Source organism: Anoplophora glabripennis, unplaced genomic scaffold (assembly GCF_000390285.2).
Source record: "Anoplophora glabripennis isolate ALB-LARVAE unplaced genomic scaffold, Agla_2.0 scaffold552, whole genome shotgun sequence".
NCBI lineage: Eukaryota > Metazoa > Arthropoda > Insecta > Coleoptera > Cerambycidae > Anoplophora > Anoplophora glabripennis.
Genome location: NW_019416628.1, coordinates 305,244 through 326,836, shown reverse-complemented (window position 1 = coordinate 326,836; position 21,593 = coordinate 305,244). Strand labels below are relative to the sequence as shown.

The 21,593-nt window shown below is 34.5% G+C and overlaps 1 protein-coding gene across 1 annotated transcript in view; it reads left to right on the top strand.

Moving 5' to 3' along the window:
• Positions 1-17,055: 17,055 nt before the first annotated feature.
• LOC108911024 (inverted formin-2) overlaps positions 17,056-21,593 on the top strand; it is a 63,104-nt gene continuing 58,566 nt past the window's right edge. Inside the window, exon 1 of the mRNA XM_023455118.1 lies at positions 17,056-17,119. The gene's annotated coding sequence lies outside the window, so the exon portion shown is untranslated. The remainder of the gene's footprint in view (positions 17,120-21,593) is intronic.

Genomic DNA, 21,593 nt, shown 5'->3' with positions numbered 1-21,593 from the left:
TTTACATTTTTTAAGATTGACTGCCCATTCAAATTAAAGGGCTTTTCAGCGCCGATATCTTGTAGAAATTACATTGTTTTAAATGCAGAAGTTCTATATTAAAAATTAATAAAACCTGTTTTTTGCTTATAAAAAATTAACGCTGACTTTTTTTTTGTGGCACGAACCATAATCTGATTCACCAACACGATCCACACCTTTTTATCACGGAATATTCTTACCGTCAGTTTATGTTCATTTTGGACCATTCTGTTGCCAGAATGCCTGTACTATTATACAGATTTGTGGTTTTGCTGTTATTTGTATCGGTGTGTATAACGACGAAATGGCGTTTCCTCCGCGCTTCTTATCGCCGATTTTTTCTCGTTACCAGCGTGTTTCTTGCGTTACGCCGTCTGCTTTTCGCTGATGACCGGTGGTGTCAAGTGGATCCTGGATTATGTTACGAATAATCACCGCCTAGTGCGATGTTACTCAATAACGCTACTGTGAAATACGAGTTTGTTTGTCGAGGTGGTTTTTTTTTTCGGATTACTGCCAAGGCATGTGTTGGTAACGTGTCCGCTTATTTACGGTTCGCGACTCGTTTTGCGAAAAAATAACGTAAACATTCTACGTATGTTTGTTCGAAGTTTTCCTTGGTATGTTCAAGGGAAAGTCTGTGTACAATCAAGTGTCTTGTTCTTTTTTCTTTTTTATTGGGTGGAAAAACACAGCAATCCTTTCTCATTTTCAATATTCACGATGTGCGCATTATTTAGTCACTTGATAAACCAAAATGGCGGCTGAACTGGAAAATGGTGGCATCAGATTTTTACGACGATTTTACTTGAATACGGCGGGATTTTTTGGAAAATTTCAAAAGACAAGAATGTCTCGGAATTTGTCGTGGAGGACTATTCAAAGTGTCGACTTGGCCAATTTTGATAAAGTTTCAGAAAAACCGAGGAAAAAATTCCAAAATCTTCCTGTTTCGATTCTGAATACTTTTAGCACTGTCATCTCTCGAATACTTCCATAATTTGGTCAAAAATAGCCTAAATGCGAAAACTTTGGATAGAGTGATGAAATTCCAGGAAACAACATCGGGAAAAATTGCTACTTTTTCTGTTTTTCACCACATTCGCTTCTTTGTCCGGAACTAGTCAGTTATTGTTATTCTTGGTCCCAATTGGTTTAACATGCAATAAACCTGTTATATTTCGAACACTTATCATGTTAGCCTTGATTTTTTAGAGGCATAATGTTGTTCCCCTGATTACGCAACTTTGCCCCCATTTAAGCTACTTCGTATCTCTTACCGTTTCCAAGATCCCTGTAGTGAGAAGCGAATTTGTAACAGCCTGTATACGTCATTTAGCCATCAATATTCGATGTTTACCAACTCTTACCGTCTGGGGGTAGACAAATTAAAGTCTCTTTTAGTGTTTTTGTTTTTAAATTTAATTTGTTTCTTGGTTTTTTTATTTTTGTTTTGTTTCCTTTTTATTATTTTTTTGTTTTTAATGTTTGTCATATATTTATTTTTTATATTTTCTTTCGTCTCTTGTTGGATTTTCATCACTCAGAAATTTTCAAATTTTGGCCATTTTTCGGAAGAAGAATGTTCAGGATTTTCTTCCTATTTTTCTGAGACTAGCAATTTGGTCAAAATTGGCAGTCGAAAATTTGAAAAATATCAAAAAATTCTGGGAAAATTTCAACATATTCTTTAACCACTTCTAAGACTTTTTTATTTCTGGAGATTTTCCGAGAAACCCGCATTTTTCGAGTAAAATCGTCGTAAGAATCTAATTCCACCATTTTAAGGTTTAGCCGCCATTTTGGTTTAACAAGTGACTAAATCGATGCGCACAACATGGATCTTTTAAGTTGAGAGATTTTGTAGACCGTTCTTATTGGTTTTGGCACCTATTTTACCGTTAAAGTCTTCAAAACACGGTAGAAATATTGAAAATGGGAAAAAATTGCGGTACTTTCAACTTGGAAGTCCTTTTCGTGGTCTGAATTATTAATTATTATTATTTTTTTAATTTTGTCAGACCCCCCAAAATCTAGGTTTGATTTTGAACGTTAATGGGTCTAAGTCCTACGAATCGTTTATGATCTGAAATCCTCGCGACCGTTCCCTTTTAAATTTGCCCGCAGCGGCGGATAATTGCAGTTGTACTCGTCTAATGCAGCATTTTATCTGCGATCTGCGCCAATTTGCTACCGTGGCATTGCTTTGTTGCGAATTGTGCAAACGTCAGAAACCAAATTCCATTCTAGCCGGCGCTCATACATCACGGCAGTGCACGTGCACCCCACAGACTATTTAAGGGCACTGGGAAGCGCTTTTTTCCTGTCGCTCCGACAATTAATTATTCACAAGTTTCATGGGCCTAGCGAGTCTGTCTATAAACAAAGGCTGCCCGGTTATGGTTACCAACGCGGGAATGATATATCCGAGCTGGTATTTCTTTGTTTTATATATTTAGTCGGATGATGGCGTCACGTAGGGTATTTGCGAATGCGTGAGTTGTACAGGATGTCGTACCGTTGACCGTCCCGTCCTTGTCGCGCTTCAAATATTTTGAGAGGCTTCGCGTCGGCAGTCGCCTTAGTCGTTTGATAGAAAACCAAAAACTATAAAATGATAATCAGGTTTTGTCTCCGAAAGTGCATGAATTTTGTTAAACAAATTAATACACGATACTTCTGACGCCTCACGCTGGGATTTTTGAAGGTTTTTTTTTCAAAATTCCAGAAGGTGGCCAGATTTCAGCCGATCTTCATACATTTTTTTCTAAAATACTCGTAAAGACTTGTACTTTCGTGCCCAAGTGCTATAAATTTGATTCGGGTCATATCGATTGAGTTTTGAGAGGTTAGGTTGCCAAATTTCAAATTTTTTTGTATTGGGAGAGCAGTAGGGGTAATTTTTGAGGGGAAGATATACCTACTGACGATCTGAGATGGTATACGTTTGATTTAGGTCATCTTGATTGAGTAAGATAGTAGTAAAAGTAATGTAATGAGGAAGAAAGTGTACTTAATAAAGTTCTGAGATGTCTTCCCCTCAAAAAATCACCTCTACTGCTCTCTCATCCTTAATATTCAACGTTTTATTCTCTGAAAATACAAAAAAAAATTGAAATTTGTGAACCTAACCTCAAAACTCAATCGATATGACCCAAATCAAATTTATAGCACTTAGGTATGAAAGTACAAATCTTTACGAGCATTTTAGAGAAAAATGTATGAAGATCAGCTGAAATCTGGCCATCTTCTGGTATTTTGAAAAAAAAATAACCTTAAAAAATCCCTGTATGTGCCGGTTGCGTAATTATTAATCATACTTATAGCCCGGTCAAAATAGACATTTCAAATAACGAAAATTCCGACAGAGCTAAATTTTGGTGGAGACCTTGGGTACGCCATTAGAAATAAAGTGTCAAAAGTCCCCATCGATCCCATGTGTGCTAAAAAAATTATTCGAGTTCAAATGTCAAAATTTGAGGTTTTTTGGATTTTTTTCCAAAACGGTACCTATGTTTTATCAAAAAAGTAGTCCTGACAAAAATTATAAATCTCAAAATTATCTACAAAAATAGTCCTTATACTTTTTTTTTAAGAATCACCATTCCTGAGATATCGCGATTCTAATAGTTGAAGGAGTCATATTCTACATGATATGCACAGGTGGTGTGGAAATACACCACCTGTGAGGTACTGTACTTTGACGCGTTTTTTTAACGTGGTTTCCCCGGTAGGCCTACTCCACGAACTGTTATGACGGAATTTTCGGGGACAATACTCTTTTAACTGTATGATGATTATTGATATTGATATTGGTTATTGACTTTAACTGTAGTTCTGATTTCTTTTGATATTTTAATCTGATTCATACTATTTTTGAAGTGGACTTCAACAGTCATGTCTTCTTCGATTTTTTCTTCTTCTTCCTCCTCCTCTTCTTCTTACTGGATGTTCATAAATTGTTCAAATGAAGATGAATCAGCTGTCTCTTCATCGAAATCACATGAATCTTCGTCTGTTGTATTCAATTGGACATTTGAGCAAGACTGGTTTTGGCAATTTGTACAAGCTGGAGAACGGTGTGTTCTTACACCTTACCTTACTCTTCTACAGCCACATTTAGCATTACAACCTTTTTTGCAATTGCAAAAATAGTGTTTAGGAGTTTTTTCCGGAGCAGGTGGAAGTAAAGTTTGAATCGGTTCCAAAGTATTATCTGTTAATTTCCAACACCAGTCTTCTGGGTTCAGTTGATTGCCTAGCCATGTCTGAACTCGATAGTATACTCGATACAAGTGTTGATTAGCAGAAGCCTATGTTGGAGGAAGACAAGATAGTTGTACTTGTTTCTTGTTTGGTGTATTTTTTACAGAAGTTAAATATCTATATTTATTATTTATCCATACAATCCATTTTTTTTTGGAGCTCCTTAACAGCAAGGAGAAAGCGAAAACAAACATCTCTGTTTTATGATGCGAAACGCTATCTTAACGGGGTATACCTATCTGAAGCCAGGATTCGTTTTTATGAGTATGTAATTGTTGGAACAAAAGGATGAGTTCCATTTTGACTATTCCTTTTACTTATACAGGGTCCTCTACACGTGCCTGCTCTGTGTCGGTATAGTTATGAAACACCCTGTATAGTTGACTCGAACCTCTGTCATTTTAAATCGCATTTGAATAACATTATTCATACCGTTTGAAGGTTGATAAATACCTACTGGTGTTTCAACTGTCTCATTTGCAGGGAAAGCAAACTATTTTATAACGAGCGTTCAAATAAAAACGTGGTCAAGTTGGTTCTGAAAATTTGGACGTAGGGCGTAGCGTATAGCAAATGAACTTAAACGTCATCTGTCAAAGCGCTATATCGCCGCTATCAATTTGTATATTTCCGTTTTAAAAAGCGTTTAAAAAGGTTTTCTCAAGAACAAAAAGTGTTTATCATAGAGTCCTACTTTAGAAATGCACGCAAGATTGATGGAATATGGAAGTATTCTATTGAGGAATGTTTCATAGAATTTCAAAATCAATTTCCCGGCGTTGTTGAGTACAAAAATTTTCAAAGTGCAGTTCAGCGTTGTGTTAATGTTTTTTCGTGAAACGGGCAGTGTAACAAGAAAAGAAGGAAGCGGCCGACCTAAAAAGCGGACTGAAGAATTAAAAGAAAATGTCCAACAAATAATGGAAAATGCGCCAAGAACTTCTGTACGTGTTTTATCACAAATGGTGGGAGTATCAGTCGGTACCTGCCACACAGTGTTAAAAAAAGATTTGCGTTTGTTCTCCTATCGTTTAACTTGTCAGCAAGAACTTCATGAAGTTGATTTTTCGCGACGGGCTGTATTTTGTGAATGGTTTTTAAACAACTACGGTGAACTTCATAATATCACCTTTTTTTCTGATGAAGCCTGGTTTCATTTAAGTGGTTACGTAAACTCACAGAATATGAGAATGTGGTCTTCTGAAAAACCAGATAACTCTTTTGTCGAGGGACCTCTACACGCTCAAAAAATTGGAGTTTGGTGTGCTCTCAATCGAAGGAGGATTTATGGACCTATTTTTTTTAATGGTACCTTACTGCGCAAAGGTATAGAGAAGAAATTATCGCTCCTTTTGTTAACCAGCTGGAAGAAAACGGAATTACAAACTTTTACTTTCAACAAGATGGCGCAAGGGCACATACGGCAGGCGAGACGATGAATATGTTGAGGAAAGTTTTCCAAAATCGACTAATAAGTCTCAATGCTGAACATGAATTTCCACCGAGGTCATGTGATATTACGCCGTGTGATTTCTTTTTGTGGCATTACCTTAAATACACTATTTTTGAACTGCCTATTCCTGATTTAAACCATCTGCAGGCTCGACTTATAGACAAGATTCGTGAAATTAACACCCCGAGCATCTTAGAAAATGTCTTTAATTCTTTGAGGAACAGGTGTGAAAAGTGCTTGGAACAAGGAGGGGGACACTTTCAGCAGCTGCTTTAATTTATTGTTATAACAAGGAGGGGGACACTTTCCGCAGCTCCTTTAATTGTTTGTTATTGTTATCACGATTATTCTTTAAAATAAAGTTATATAGTCATTAACGTTATTGAAACTGACAGCTGCTATACAGCTCGTTGAGAAATGAGGTTAAGTTGGTCGCTATAAGCTACTCCCTGCGTCCAATGTGTCAGAGCCAACTTCGACCATGTTTTTATTTGAACGCTCGTTACATTTAACAGAAGTATAATTGGATGGACTTGCCATTTGTACTCAAACAATTTGCTCTACCTTAACAATATTCTCGCCACTAACACAATAATACCCCAACTAATTCCAGATCCCATATATATACATTTCTGATACAAATTTTCAATAACTTGCCTACTTGCCTTAATCAAACATTAATGGGTCGCACACCGATCAACAACAAGTAATATAAATGTTATGAAACTCGCTAACCACACAATTTAACGAATATATTCTATTTTATTAAGTAAATTACCGCACTCATTATTATTAATGGTATTTTCACGGGCGAAATAAAGCTGTAAAGCTGGCAACTGGATAATTTCACACCCACGCTTTTCATCGACTGGAATTATTTCAAAACAATATAATTACGGACTAGATGGTTGCCGGTCGTAAAAATTTCTTATTGCTTTATTATACGGTAACTTGCCGGTAAAAATAAATGAAATGGTAATAAGATAGCGGCATGCAAGGTAATGGTTTCGCTGGAACAATTACGTTTGAAGTGTTCTTAACTATGAATAAAAAAAATACGGGGAACTGTTTATTTTTTCGTTTTCTTAGATGAAAAAGTACATATTATTAAGAAATATTTTCCATTCATGCTACACTGAGGGAATAAAACTTGCTTGAGGTTAGTAGGAAGCGTCAACTCAAATATTTTTTGTATATTGCATGGTTCGTAGCGGTCTTGAAAACCGGGAATACGGGGAAAACTCAGGGAATTCATTATTCTTCATAAAAAAAATAGGGAATGGTCAGGGAATTTTAAAAGCAGTCATGGAAGTCAAGGAATTTGATGTTTGCAACTGGAAATTTTGTGCAAGCCGGCCCTGGGTTCTTGAAAGAGAAAACTGTATGTAGTTTTGAAACCCCTATAAGGGGTTCTTTAGGCTTAAAAAAAGATTATGGAGTTCAGTCTAGAAAAATTTGAACTACAACGAAGCATGTAAAGTACAACAGTATCGTTCATTACTGTGCACGTATAGTATGAGTGCGAAAGTGCATTATTATGAATCAAATGGATGGATTTGAATTAGATTGGGAAGCATCACACGCAATTTAATTATCCAATTAATTAACTGTTTTTTACTCGGTAGCGCTCGCAAAAAAAACTGGCAATTCTTGAATATAAAGGCGGTATTTGGAAACTTAGCATCGAAAACAAGTGTTCTGACTGAATATTCAGATTTAGCAGGTCTTTTTACGTATGCCTGTAGTTTGCCTTCTTCGAAATAAGCAAACGACAATAGAAAGTGACTGATATTTTAATGTAGCAACCAAAACTGTGTGCTTTTCTCGGATCTCTAGTAACGAGCGTTCAAATAAAAACGTGGTCGAAGTTGGCTCTGACACATTGGACGTAGGGAGTAGCTTATAGCGACCAACTCAACCTCATTTCTCAACGAGCTGTATAGCAGCTGTCAGTTTCAATAACGTTAATGACTATATAACTTTATTTTAAAGAATAATCGTGATAACAATAACAAACAATTAAAGGAGCTGCGGAAAGTGTCCCCCTCCTTGTTATAACAATAAATTAAAGCAGCTGCTGAAAGTGTCCCCCTCCTTGTTCCAAGCACTTTTCACACCTGTTCCTCAAAGAATTAAAGACATTTTCTAAGATGCTCGGGGTATTGTTAATTTCACGAATCTTGTCTATAAGTCGAGCCTGCAGATGGTTTAAATCAGGAATAGGCAGTTCAAAAATAGTGTTTTTAAGGTAAGGCCACAAAAAGAAATCACACGGCGTAATATCACATGACCTCGGTGGAAATTCATGTTCAGCATTGAGACTTATTAGTCGATTTTGGAAAACTTCCCTCAACATATTCATCGTCTCGCCTGCCGTATGTGCCCTTGCGCCATCTTGTTGAAAGTAAAAGTTTGTAATTTCGTTTTCTTCCAGCTGGTTAACAAAAGGAGCGATAATTTCTTCTCTATACCTTTGCGCAGTAAGAGTACCATTAAAAAAAATAGGTCCATAAATCCTCCTTCGATTGAGAGCACACCAAACTCCAATTTTTTGAGCGTGTAGAGGGCCCTCGACAAAAAAGTTATCTGGTTTTTCAGAAGACCACATTCTCATATTCTGTGAGTTTACGTAACCACTTAAATGAAACCAGGCTTCATCAGAAAAAAAGGTGATATTATGAAGTTCACCGTAGTTGTTTAAAAACCATTCACAAAATACAGCCCGTCGCGGAAAATCAACTTCATGAAGTTCTTGCTGACAAGTTAAACGATAGGAGAACAAACGCAAATCTTTTTTTAACACTGTGTGGCAGGTACCGACTGATACTCCCACCATTTGTGATAAAACACGTACAGAAGTTCTTGGCGCATTTTCCATTATTTGTTGGACATTTTCTTTTAATTCTTCAGTCCGCTTTTTAGGTCGGCCGCTTCCTTCTTTTCTTGTTACACTGCCCGTTTCACGAAAAACATTAACACAACGCTGAACTGCACTTTGAAAAATTTTGTACTCAACAACGCCGGGAAATTGATTTTGAAATTCTATGAAACATTCCTCAATGGAATACTTCCATATTCCATCAATCTCGCGTCCATTTCTAAAGTAGGACTCTATGATAAACACTTTTTGTTCTTGAGAAAACACCATTTTAAACGCTTTTTAAAACGAAAATATTCAAATTGATAGCGGCGATATAGCGCTTTTACAGATGACGTTTAAGTTCATTTGCTATACGCTACGCCCTACGTCCAAATTTTCAGAACCAACTTGACCACGTTTTTATTTGAACGCTCGTTATATTTCCGACATTAACGGCATGCCGTGAAGAGCGTTTAACACATGGAAAGGTGGGGGGAGAGGGGTTTGAGGCAGCATAACCGATTACGATTTCACGACTCGTAAGTTGAGCCGTGGACAAAGAAATAGAAGACAATGAGGCAACTGAATTGAATTAAGCATAATTAAACAATAAATACCAGTTAAACGTCGTGTTAACGAGCGGGACAAATATTGCTCCACCGAAGGCGTCCAGCACTGAAACCAGCTAGATCAATAATTGGATAATGCCGGTAGATGGGCCCGTAATTTTTGAGTAAATATATTTTTCGAATTTCTACTGCATTCCTTTCAGCGGTCAGGGTCGATTTGTTACAAACGTTTCAGTCACATAACGGTAGTGTTTGTAACTTGTGCATTTAGGAATAGATATTCGACTGTTTTTGTCTGTTCATGTTTTTATATTGCAGGTTAGTGACTGTCACTCCTAGAAACGAGATGTTTTATGGTAGTGTGCCCCAGGGTTCGGTGCTGGGTCCTGTCTTGTTTTTAATTTATGTGTAAGACCTTACAAAGAACAATGTGCATCTGGATATGGATATTCATCATTAACTTTTTGTTCATGACCGAACTATTGGCTGCTTTTCCGTTCTATTTATCCTCCGTTTTATATTATGCAAGTAGTTTTTTAAGGAGATGTAAAAAATCCAGGGGCGTATTCTGTGGCCAAATAAAGGTTTTTTTGTTATATGAATGTGTGGTGTTAGGAAAGCCATTGTCCAGCTACGTGTCAAAAATTTAAAAAAATTAGATATAGAGGGTGATATATTTTTCTTTGGCAAATAATGATCGATGATACCCACACTTACGCCACTGGTAAGTTTCTAAAGCTGGTAATTTTTTGTTTAATACCTACTGTCACTAAATTATGCACACCGAATTTGTTTAAATTATCTCGAGCGGTTTAGAAATTAAAAACTGATTTTTTTTAAATTTTTGACACGCTGTAGCTTGACAATGGCTGTCCCAAGACCCCACATTTATACAGTACGCACCTAAAGTATGAAATAATTTCAGTAAAAACGAAACTAATTTTTTTGGGAAAAATCCTCGAACAGGTCGATTTTTAATTTAAAAAATACATATTTTAGCATAAGAGACGATTTTCAAGCGTCATTTGTTTTCGAGTAATGACGTCATCGACATTTTTTTAAATAGCAACCCCCTATTTTTTTCTTGATTCTGAAAGAACGTTTCATTGTCGATCCGACAGTATTAAAATGTTGTCATCTTACATAGGAAAGTTTTCGAGTAAATGACGATTGAATGTTAAAAACGTAAATTTTATTAATTAAAAAAATAATAATTCCTATGTCAAGCAAATACAATTCATTAAATTTTCTACCTAAATTAAGTGTTCGAATTGCCACCCACCGACTTCTTGACAATACGCAAGTCTGTGTAAAAATTCTTCTTGCACATTATGAATTATTTCTGGGGTAACTCTGCGTATTTCATCTATAATACAATTTTGGAGTTCTTCTAAATTATGTGGTCTATTAACGTACACTTTGGACTGTAAGTAGCCCCATAAGAAATATTTAAAGAAAAGCCAAAGAAATTTGTATGTTAAAGTGTGTATAAAATTTTTATTAAAATCTTAGCTGAGCGCTTTCGACTACATAGTCGTCATCGGAGCTATTCCTAAAATATCAACAAGAGGTTGAAATGACATTATATAAAGCAAAAAATTTTTACTTACGTTAAATTTTAGATACCAAAATAACATAAGAAATAGTTCAGGGGTGTAAGATCTGGGGATCTCGCGGGCCATTCCATCGGTCCTCGTCTGCCGATCTACCTCCTAGGAAGACAATTGTCCAGAAAATCTCGAACAGGGCGCGCATAGTGCGGAGATGCACCGTCTTGCTGAAACCATATGGTGTCATCAGGAATATCAGGGTCATTATCGTTAGGAAAAATTACTGCAAGCGCTGGAACAAGGTCATTTTGTAAAAACTCTTTCTCCTATATGGGTTCCTTCAAAGAAGAAAGGCCCTACTATTCTGTTGTCAACTATTCCAGAGTCCGCACATTTAATTTCTGTGGGTGTTGGGTATGTGTATCTGCCATCCAATGAGGATTTTCCCGACTCCAATACCTGCAAGTCTGACGGTTCACTGTACCATTGAGACAAAACGTGGCCTCGTCTGAAAAAAGTATTTTCCGGTGTAAATCTCTATTTACTTGACATAAATCCATCATAATTTCACAAAAGTGTAAGCGGCGGTCGGGATCGTCTTCATTGAGTTCCTGCACAAGTTGAATTTTGTAGGGATGATATTTTTCCTGCCTCAGGATACGTAGCACTGTGGTCTGACTAATTTCATTGTTTAATGCAACCAATCGTGAAGTATTATGAGGATTATCTACCATACTTATCAAAATGTTCTGTTTGTGATCTTCACTAACGCTTGGACGTCCAGGTTTTGGAATATCTACAACATTGCCAGTTTCTCTAAATTTAGATTCTATCTTACTGACTGTTGATTGGCTGATACGGCGATCTGGATGTTTTTCATTAAATAAATCGCAAACTTCCTGCTGCGTTCTAGTCTTATCCCCGCATCCGATAAGAATTAAAATTTCAATTCTTTGTGTGACAGTTAAATGTGCCATAATACTTTAAATTCAACAATAATTTTTATATCGCTTACAATACTTAGAAAGTCGGTATGACAGTGACACTTTGTAAAGATTTACACCTACGTGATCCATAAAAAACTTCAGGCATTTCGAAAAACTAAATTTGATAACGTTTTTGCTTTATTTTAATTGATTTGGGTTTTCTAACATTCAATCGTCATTTACTCGAAAACTTTCCCATGTAAGATGGCAACATTTTAATACTGTCGGATCGACAATGAAACGATCTTTCAGAATCAAGAAAAAGAACAAGAAGAAACACACCGTATATTATTATTATTATTATTATTATAAGTGTTATTGGGAAACTGTATTTCAACTTTTAGTCGCTATAAATGCCCCCACCCTGTATATTGGGTGGAGAAATTTTCGATATGGTTTCTGGATCAATGTAATATTATCCAACAATTGCGGTCTGCACACATAATTGTCTGTTTCTTCCACACCGCAAGTGTCGATAATGTAAATTAATCAATTAATTCAATTGTGATATTAATCATGTTGGCTAAACAACAAATTAGCATAAAAATTAACGATGTATTTATGGTAACTAGAGTTTTATCGTAGCACCATAACAACACGATTAGAATTACTAAACATGCGTTCAATTGCGCCACTACGCATAATTCGTATTTTTTCCGGGACTATATAAATTGTAATTGGCTTTTATTGCATGTAGATCTTCGAATCTACATAAACACCGTGACGGTATATCATTCATCTGATTTTCATCGCGTTACGTGAGCCTTTTGCGACATATTAACTGTGGATACAGAGAAATATTCATTAGCTGTTTTGCAACAAATTGTACCGAGGTCTTCTGAGGACTGACCGATACATAATACGTACAGAGAGAGCCACGTTGATGATTAAACAACATATTGGAAAGGAACTCAAAGTGATCCAAAAATTTATGTACCGGCTGTTCCCGATATATTCTCTTGATTGAAAATATTACCGACGCGACGTCCCGTTAAAAGTACTTTTGAATACTGGTGAACTAAAAGTGAATGTTACCCCCTAAAATTATGGGTAGACTTTCTTGTCCATTTATATTATTTTATCTGCTCTTACTATAGTAAATAAACTATTAATACATTGTTTTTAAGGAGGTAAGTGGATTTTACCGTAGAAGTGGAAGTTGCTATGGACGGGAGGTAAGTGAGGTTACTTACGTTGCCGATGTTCTTCGGAATGAATGGCCTGTATATGTTTCAGGATGTTCTAGTTTCAAAAACTTCTTATCTTATTAGGAATCATGGAAAGGGTATTCTTGCCGACCGGTTGGTTATAACAGCGACATCTATCTGCTTGATGGCGCATAAAAATGCATGAAATTTCAGTTTTAATTTCCAATCTAATCCTGATATATTTCTTGAGAATTTCTAGGTAAGAAACAGAACCCAGACGAGAAGTAATTGTAAACGTACCTGACATACCATTTTTAGAATCTGGAATTGTAACTACAATAATGTCATCGATATTTTTGACTCCAGAAACTCGCCGCTGACTTTAAAGTTCTTGACTTCTCCATGAAATATGCTAGCAGTGACATTTCAGAAACACCAGTATTTTTGTTCTGGTACCATTCTTTGAAATTTCTATATGTTCGTCCGTAGCGAACTTTCAATTTCTCGGGCAATAAAAATTCGCAGTCAGAATTTGTTGCACTCTGTTTAAAAATCACTCATTTAGAAATAATAATTCAAAAGTAGGAAAATTGCAACTTCTATGTAGCTTTTTTGTTTATAAACACCTTAGAAACGACAAAATCTAAACTACCAAGGCGACTTTGCAAGATTTCGATTTTCGAATAATGTCAAAATGAATTGATTAAGAAATATCAAAAATAAAGCCTATTTATTTAATGAACCCTAAATAGAACTGTGGGAGCAGATAAAATGTTATACACCACGCAGCAGTTAAGTATAATTTACCAGTCTCGGACTCTATTGCCAGCCCTCGCTCCGCTCGGGCGCAAAATCGTCCTCCTACTTTATGGTGTAAATAACTATTAACTTTCAATGAAATAGCCTGTATTTTTCGAATTTTTATTTTAAGCCTAAATTATTTCGTACATGTACAGTCTTATACAGGAAATTTCTTCCCCACTCAACGCTCAAAGTGCATTTTACAAAAGTACGTACTTCTCTTGCTATTATTTTATCGTTTATTTATACGTTGATTCCTATTCCGTCCGGGTACGGACTCGAAAACGCACCGCACTCGCGGAAGTACCTTGTAAGGACGTCCACGTTTGCTAATGAATAATTTAAAGAAAAATTCCTAGAAAAGTAATTCGAAACCGGCTACCGACAATAGACGTACAAATATTGACTCGGTAATATTCTCCGGTGATCACGTACGCCTTTGACTCCGAGCAAACGGGCTGCCGCATGCCGCCCAAAATGTTAAGCCGCTTACAGTCCACAATGGCTTTTCAGCGTCGTAATCGTTTCTCTAGACGGCTTTTTATCGCTCGGCACGGAAAAAACGGAAGCAGAGGATTTGGGTTTGGTGAGTTTGACGAATCGTCCCGGTGTCCGAGTGTCAAAATCGCTCCTACACGCTTTGGAAAACGCTCGTTAGATGTTTAGAGTGAGGTGCAAGCTGCAGTCTAGTCATTTAAGCCCGATGCAACCAAGTCATTCATTAGACTGTTTTGAGCAAAGATTTGGGAGAGGAAAGATAGGGAGCGGATGCACAGTCATCGATTTTGTGCCAATATTAAAGATATTCGTTTTTTTGTTGCTATCTTCGTATTGAAAAATGTATGTCACAATGGAATTTTCAGAACCAATTTTTTGTTAAAATACTGTCAGTTTGTTAGGAATATATCGTTAATATGAGCGTTTGAAATGGCTTTTCTATCAAATTTAAGTATTTATTTTCCAGAAAACAAAAAAAAAAAATTAGTTCCATTGTCATTGCCGTCGGAATCGCTCTAAATACAAGCCGGTATTGAGATTAGAGGTGTGTATTGGTGCTTGCTTTCCATCCTTAGCTATTAGTTATTAATCTTTAATTATCGATCAGATAAGGCGTTATTTATTGCCAAGATATTTATCAAAGTGTAATTAAGCTGTAATGGGGTGTTGTGTAAATCGTGGGATTATAATTAACAGATATTAATTGTGGATATGTAGGTGAATATTAAATTAAAACGGACTGGAACAATTCAGCGACTGTTCTTAGTTAATCAATAGATTCGTTTCTCAGATACAGGGTGTTAAAATGCAATATTTACCGTCGGTTTGTTCTAGGATCCAAAATAGGGAAGAAAATTAAGGTCAGGTCGTAATAATAATTACTAGTACTATATAAAATTTAAAAAATAAAATCAAATTAGCTTTAGTGCGTTTGTGTTTGGATTAAGTAGAAGAAATTGTTTTTTAATTTAGGTTGAAAACTTAAACTATATAAATCAAGTCAATTAATTGGTGCATTAATGTTAGTTTTGTTATACACTAGGCACACAAATTAAGGGATATTAAAAAAATCACAAAATTTTGGGTGATTTTCAAAGAGGTGTAACTTGGAGGAAAATGGTCGCAGAGCTAATAAAAAAATAAAGGAAATTGAAGCTTCAAGTGTCTAGTTTTCGGATTTGGAGTTTAAAATTTTTTAGCGTCAGCAGTTTTTGAGTAAATGTAAGAAAATCAACGAAAATGAAATTAGAAATTTTTGCTGTTCTTTAAAAAGGCCTATGGACTTCAAAATTTTTTTTGGTAATTTCACCTTAAAGCTCTTTTAGATAATTAATTATCTTCAATTTGTGCCGTTCTGGAGTCCTGTACGATGATTTCTCGCTAAGTTATGGCCGATCAAAGCAAAAAAATCGTTTTTGACTTTGGCAATCAATTACTCGGGAAATAATGGTTGTACAGAAAATCCAAGCAAGGTTTTGAAAACTGCAAAGTATTGCCTACAAGTCGTAATTATTGGTTTTTGAGAAAAAAAAATTTTTCGAAGTGAAAATGTTGGTTAGAAAAGAGGTAAAGAATTGCATAATTAGGGATATTTGAATAACTTGGCATAACTTTACAAATAATGAATAAACAAAGGATATTGACTAACTTTTCAACCTCAAAGTGTCCTAAAGAAACCCTGATAATTTCAAAACGCTGCAATTTTTTTTCCTCCTAGTGCCCGGAATGATTAAATTTGTATTTTATGCTGAAAATCAATGTTATAAGTAATTTTTCACTGTTTATAAATTTTTTTAAGTTAAAATGTTTTTTTTAGCAATAATCCATATTTTCTTCATAAAAAAGATTAATTGTTCTAATAAAAACGAAAAAAAAAATTTTCAAAAATTTTTTTTCTAAATCTTTTTTAACGCGTCCATAATCCTTTTTAAAGAAAAGCAAAAATTTGCAATTTTTTTTGATTTTCTTATTTTTACTGAAAAACTGTTGATGCTAAAAAAAATTTGACACTTGAAGCTTCAGTTTTTTTTTATTCCCTCTACGACTATTTCTCTCCATGTTATAGCTTTTTGAAAATCATCAAAATTTTGGGATTTTTTTAATATCCCTTAATTTCTGTGTCTAGTGTATTATGAACAGATATGAAAAAGTGTAATTATTTCAAAAATTATACTCGTACTTAAAATCTACGAGAGGTTTTTCTATGGACAAAATAGAATTATTTCCAAAAAAATTTTAGGATGATTAAGAGAAACTTAATTTATTATTTTATATTTATAAAAATAACACTACCACTCCCACATCTACTTCATTGATTGTTTCATATTTTCGACAGTACCACTTAATTTTGTTTATTGGCAACTTGTACAACACTTGCAAGTTTCAAGTTTTTATTTCAAATCGTTTTAGAATTATATAAGAATTTCAAATTTTATTTTAGAACTTTTCATATAAAATTTTTTCAATATTAATTCTTATTATATTACTCTAGTGTGTTATGCGAATAGAGCTTCTTATCCTTCCGTTCTTCCCTTTTTCATTCAAATCATAAATTGAATCGCAAAAACGCGATCTTACGAAATTTTGCTAAATCTGGCATCAATGGTTCGCTTCCTATATTTCCACTTCTACCTCATCTTTAACTTAGACGACAGTAGAGGTTAACTTCAACCTTAAGGAAAGTGGATCTATAAAAAACTGTGGCTCGAAAAATCAAATAAATTTAAGCTCCTTACAAATATGCCTAAAATATTAATTAAAAAAAAACATCAAAGCTAGCAACCTTAAACATATCTTGTATACTGCATATAAAAATATTTTTCTTTCTTGTCCTTAATACTAAACAATTGCCAATATGTATTTCCTACCACTCCTACCAGTAATTTATACGTTTTTTTTTTTTTTTTCAGGTAAAAGGAAGCAACTTTTGAGGATGTCAGTTGATGAAGCTCCAGTGAACGCGTACAAGTAAGCATTCCGTTTTTTTAACGCCTCAAAGATGATAGCAACACAAGCTAGGTATTTCGATGTTTGCCCACGAATACGCCCTCGAAATTTCCTTATTATTCGAGGACTAATGTCAATGGACTCCACCCAGTAGAGACTGCTGTGTTTGCCATTGCAAATAGCTCGGTAGTGAGCGTATAGTCTCTATTATTTAAACAAATGAGCCTGCGGAAAGCTAATCGCCAAAAAATCAACACAAATTATGAAGGATAACAAGTAAAATGGTTTCTGATAAAAAAAGATTAAGATGAAATGTGTTTTGAGTTCAGTTTTCAAAATGTAGGGACACATTACCAAAAATATCGTTTTAATTAGTAAATTACAACACCTTGCATCTTTTTTATTAAGCCAATAAACGTTTCGGGACTTATTTTTTGCTTAGAGTCGAATTCTTTGTCACTTAATTCGGTTTGACATCCTGTACTCGCGTATATCGACCACAGAAATTCCGTTTGCATTTCGTGTATTGGTAACCGTGTCACATTCTTCACTTGAACTTGAAATTTCGATCAAGATAACGAACGCTAACTAGAAATTTTCATGACGAAACTCTTTATTTCTTTTAATTGATCTGGCGTCTATTTTTACACCAGCCGAAGGCTATAACGTTCAAATAAAACGAATCGCGTATATTCTGGGATCCGCGAAAATCCTCCTTTTTTACGACATTCCTATTTTGAATTAGCCCGTTGAAAATAATACGGAATTTAACATGACTGTTTGTTTATTCAACCCAGCGAATTCGCCCAGCCAGACCAATCTAATAATTGGCGGTTAAATTTATCAATGTTGGACATCCTGAGGTGGTTAGAATCTGTGCCCTCTGATGTTTTAAGTGGATAATTCTTTCCTTGCATACGATTAGTACGAGGGACGGCCGAATTTGTCTTTGCTTTTACATTTCAATGAAATATCTGCCGTTTTGTTTTTCAAATATGCGATTTTGTGATAATCAAAATGAGCCCAACACCATAAGAGAATAGCTACATACTTTTCCTGGCACATGAGCAAATCTTACGGCGAAATTATTAATAACTTGTTGTTTTAAATATCACGACAATGTCTGTTAATGTACCTTGCAGATTACAAACGTGGGTTGCTAGATAAAAATAATGAGGAGAAATTAGTGCCATTTTTTTGTCCAAGAAATGTCGATGGAAAAAATCGATTTTATCTAACCGTTATTTTTTTAATGCTGTATTATATAAACCCGCAGAGAAACTGTTACATTGTTATGTAAATAAAATGCTACATTATTGTATAATAAGGCCATGTTCCACTATTTAATAGCAAATATTCAGCGTCTAATTATTATTTGCCGTGAAAACTTTTGCAGTTACGTACAGTATCAAAATTAATTCATTTCTAAAAACAATATTTGAATAACAGATAAAGTTTTCGGCGGTTTAATCCGTTGTCAGAGTGTTGAAATAATTTGCTAACGATAAAAATCTAGACGGCGCAGAACCTCGCTAATGAAACATTTCGAAATTAAAATCCTAAAACAATGACTTAAGCCGACCACTTTTTTTTCTGCGGCAAATCTACATAGGCGGCACTAATTTTAATCCGATGTTTTCTAGAAACTGTCAGTAAGTCTGTAGCAGCCTTTTTTGCGAGACCATTCATCCAGAAGAGTCTTCACGGAAACCATATGTTTAGGGTGTTCCGAATTGCACAAAGCAAATTAAAAAACACCTCAAATTAAAAAAAAATCACATAAACGTAAGTCGTGGAACGCTTCAGTTTCGAAATACAGAGTGTTGAGATTAAAATCCATTCCATTTTATTCGAAAAACTCTATAAACTAATCGTTTTACAAAATAATTTAAAATGTTAAAATATGTAATGAATGATATAAATTATTTTTTAAAAGTATGCAATTAACATATTAAATTGCCGTTGTTGCAATATAATAATATTCTCCAGATCTTGCTTTGGGATGTCCCCAACCGCCTTGAAATGGTTCTTGTCCAAATAGTAAGTTGCTCCTCAACTAAATTTAAAACAGCTTTTATTTCAAGTCATTATCAAAGACCGGGTATCGCGAAGACGTTGGAAATTTCGCGGTCTCGGAAGATGTTGTCTGTGGAATATTCTGCTGCAGCGGCATTCGGATTTGGTGAACATTCTCCATATTAAAATCGCCATTTCCGCATATTCAAAATTCGCAAATTTAGCTATTACGACCGACACGCGAAATGGTAAAGGGGTTTATAATAAACGGAAAAAAAATGCGTGAGCTGGAGTGGGGGAAGGTTAATTTGGGGGGTTGAAAAGTTGTGAAAAATTGTATCATTGGGATTTCTGGCGAAAGTTGATGTCAAACAAAAAAGTATTCAATACAGAAATTGTAGATCATGCAAAAATATATAACTTTTGTAGAGGTTTAAGATAACCTCAAAATGCGAAACAGGTTTTTTTCTAACTTTTCGTTTTTTATTTCTCATTTCCGCAAAAATAATTTAATTTTGACGAAACTTGGTGAAAGTATACCTTTCTGTCTTAAATAACCGCAATTTTTTTTAATAAAAAAATCAAGAAGTTTCCGAGATGTTCATTTTTACCGGTCTGAAACACTTTCTTTTCAACGAAAAATTCTACTTAGGAAAATTATCGTACAGAGTTCTGTCGGTGATCATTTTTTTCGTTTTGACATAAACTTTTTGGTGAAATCAAAAAATCTGTAATCAAAATTCAAAAACATGCTCAAAAATGCAAAAAAATGACTTGCAGCAATGAATTTTTCATTAATTGTTGATAATTTGTTTAAATTTAAAAAAAAATCGAAAAATGATTACACCATTCAATTGTACGGAAAAAATACAAAAAAAACTGTCTCATTGTTTGACCCAAAACTTTATTTTTATACAGTAGGTATTGCTATAAATATAAGTCGAATAATAATTTTTTTCCGTGGGATCGATTAGTGTACTTATTTTTTTAAAATTTGATTTCATAGATATACAGTGTGTCCAAGATAAGGATGGGATAGCATTAGGATCTAGGAAACGGTAAGAGCTACGGGGTGGCTCAAATTAGAAACAAGTTGTGTTTTTTTATACCTAACAATATGCCATTTAGAAAGTTTTAAAATTTCAGGTAGTTCTGGAGATATCCGGAAAAACCCGAGATTTTTCAAAATTGTCTAATTTTTTCTGGCTTTATTTGAAAACGAATTTTAAAATAAATTGCATCTTTACAATGCCACTTTTTTCGCTCTATACAATGGCGTCAACATTTTTGCAATCTGATGTTTCACTTCGATAGCCATCATCAGGTTAATATTTTTTTAATATGTCGCTGCTTTTTTTATGAAAAAATCTATAGTCCTTAATTTTTAATTCTGAAGTAGATGGTATAGCTATTGTAATCGCTTAAAAGATTTTAGCTTGTTTTAGCTATCATTTAAAATTTTTTCTGAATACGGCTCTGATCGCTTTCAAAATATCTATTGGATGAAGTCATAACAGTATAAAAGTCAATTCCGCACTAAATATCCCACAATTTTTTTACTACTATTAGCAATACCAATTAGAAATAATAAAATATTACATAAATTCGTATTATTTTTTATTAGGTACAACTTTTTAAATTATTGATTAAAAAAAATTGTTGGATATTTTGTGCTTTATTGACTTTTATACCGTTACGACTTCCTCCAGTAGATATTTTGAAAACGTTCAGAGCCGTAAACAGGAAAAATTTTAAATGATAGCTGAAAACCTTTTTACAATAGTAATATCATCTAATTCAGAATTAAAAATTAGCCTGATGATGGCCCCTCCAAGACGAAACGTCGCATTGCAAAAATGTTGACGTCATTGGATAGAACGAAAAAAGTGGCAATGTAAATATGCACTTTATTTTAAAATTCGTTTTCAAATAAAACCAGAAAAAAATAAAATTATTTTGCCAAATTTCGGGTTTTCGGGTTTCGCGTCAACAGATTTTGCAGTTAATATTTGGTATTGCTGAAATCTCAAACCATCCAGAGATAATTTATCATTTGTGCATTTGTAAAAAAAATTAAGTTTTCAGTCAAACAATGAGACAGTCTTTTTTGTATTTTTTTCCGTAGAATGAATGGTGTAGTCAGTTTTTGAATTTTTTCAAAACGGAAAAAATTATCACCGACAGAACTGTACGATGATTTTCCCAAGTAGAAATTTTCTTTGAAAAAAAGTGTTTCAGATCGGAAAAAATTAATATCTCGGAAACTTCTTAATTTTTTTATCTAAAAAAATTTGCAGTTGTTTAAGACACAGAAAGGTATACTTTCACCAAGTTTCGTCAAAATTAAGTTATTTCTGCGGAAATGAGAAATAAGAAACGAAAAATCAGAAAAAAACTGTTTTTCGAATTTTTCTCGTAAATTTTGAGGTTATCGTAAAAAGTGACTTCTACAAGAGTTGTAGATTTTTGCATGATCTAC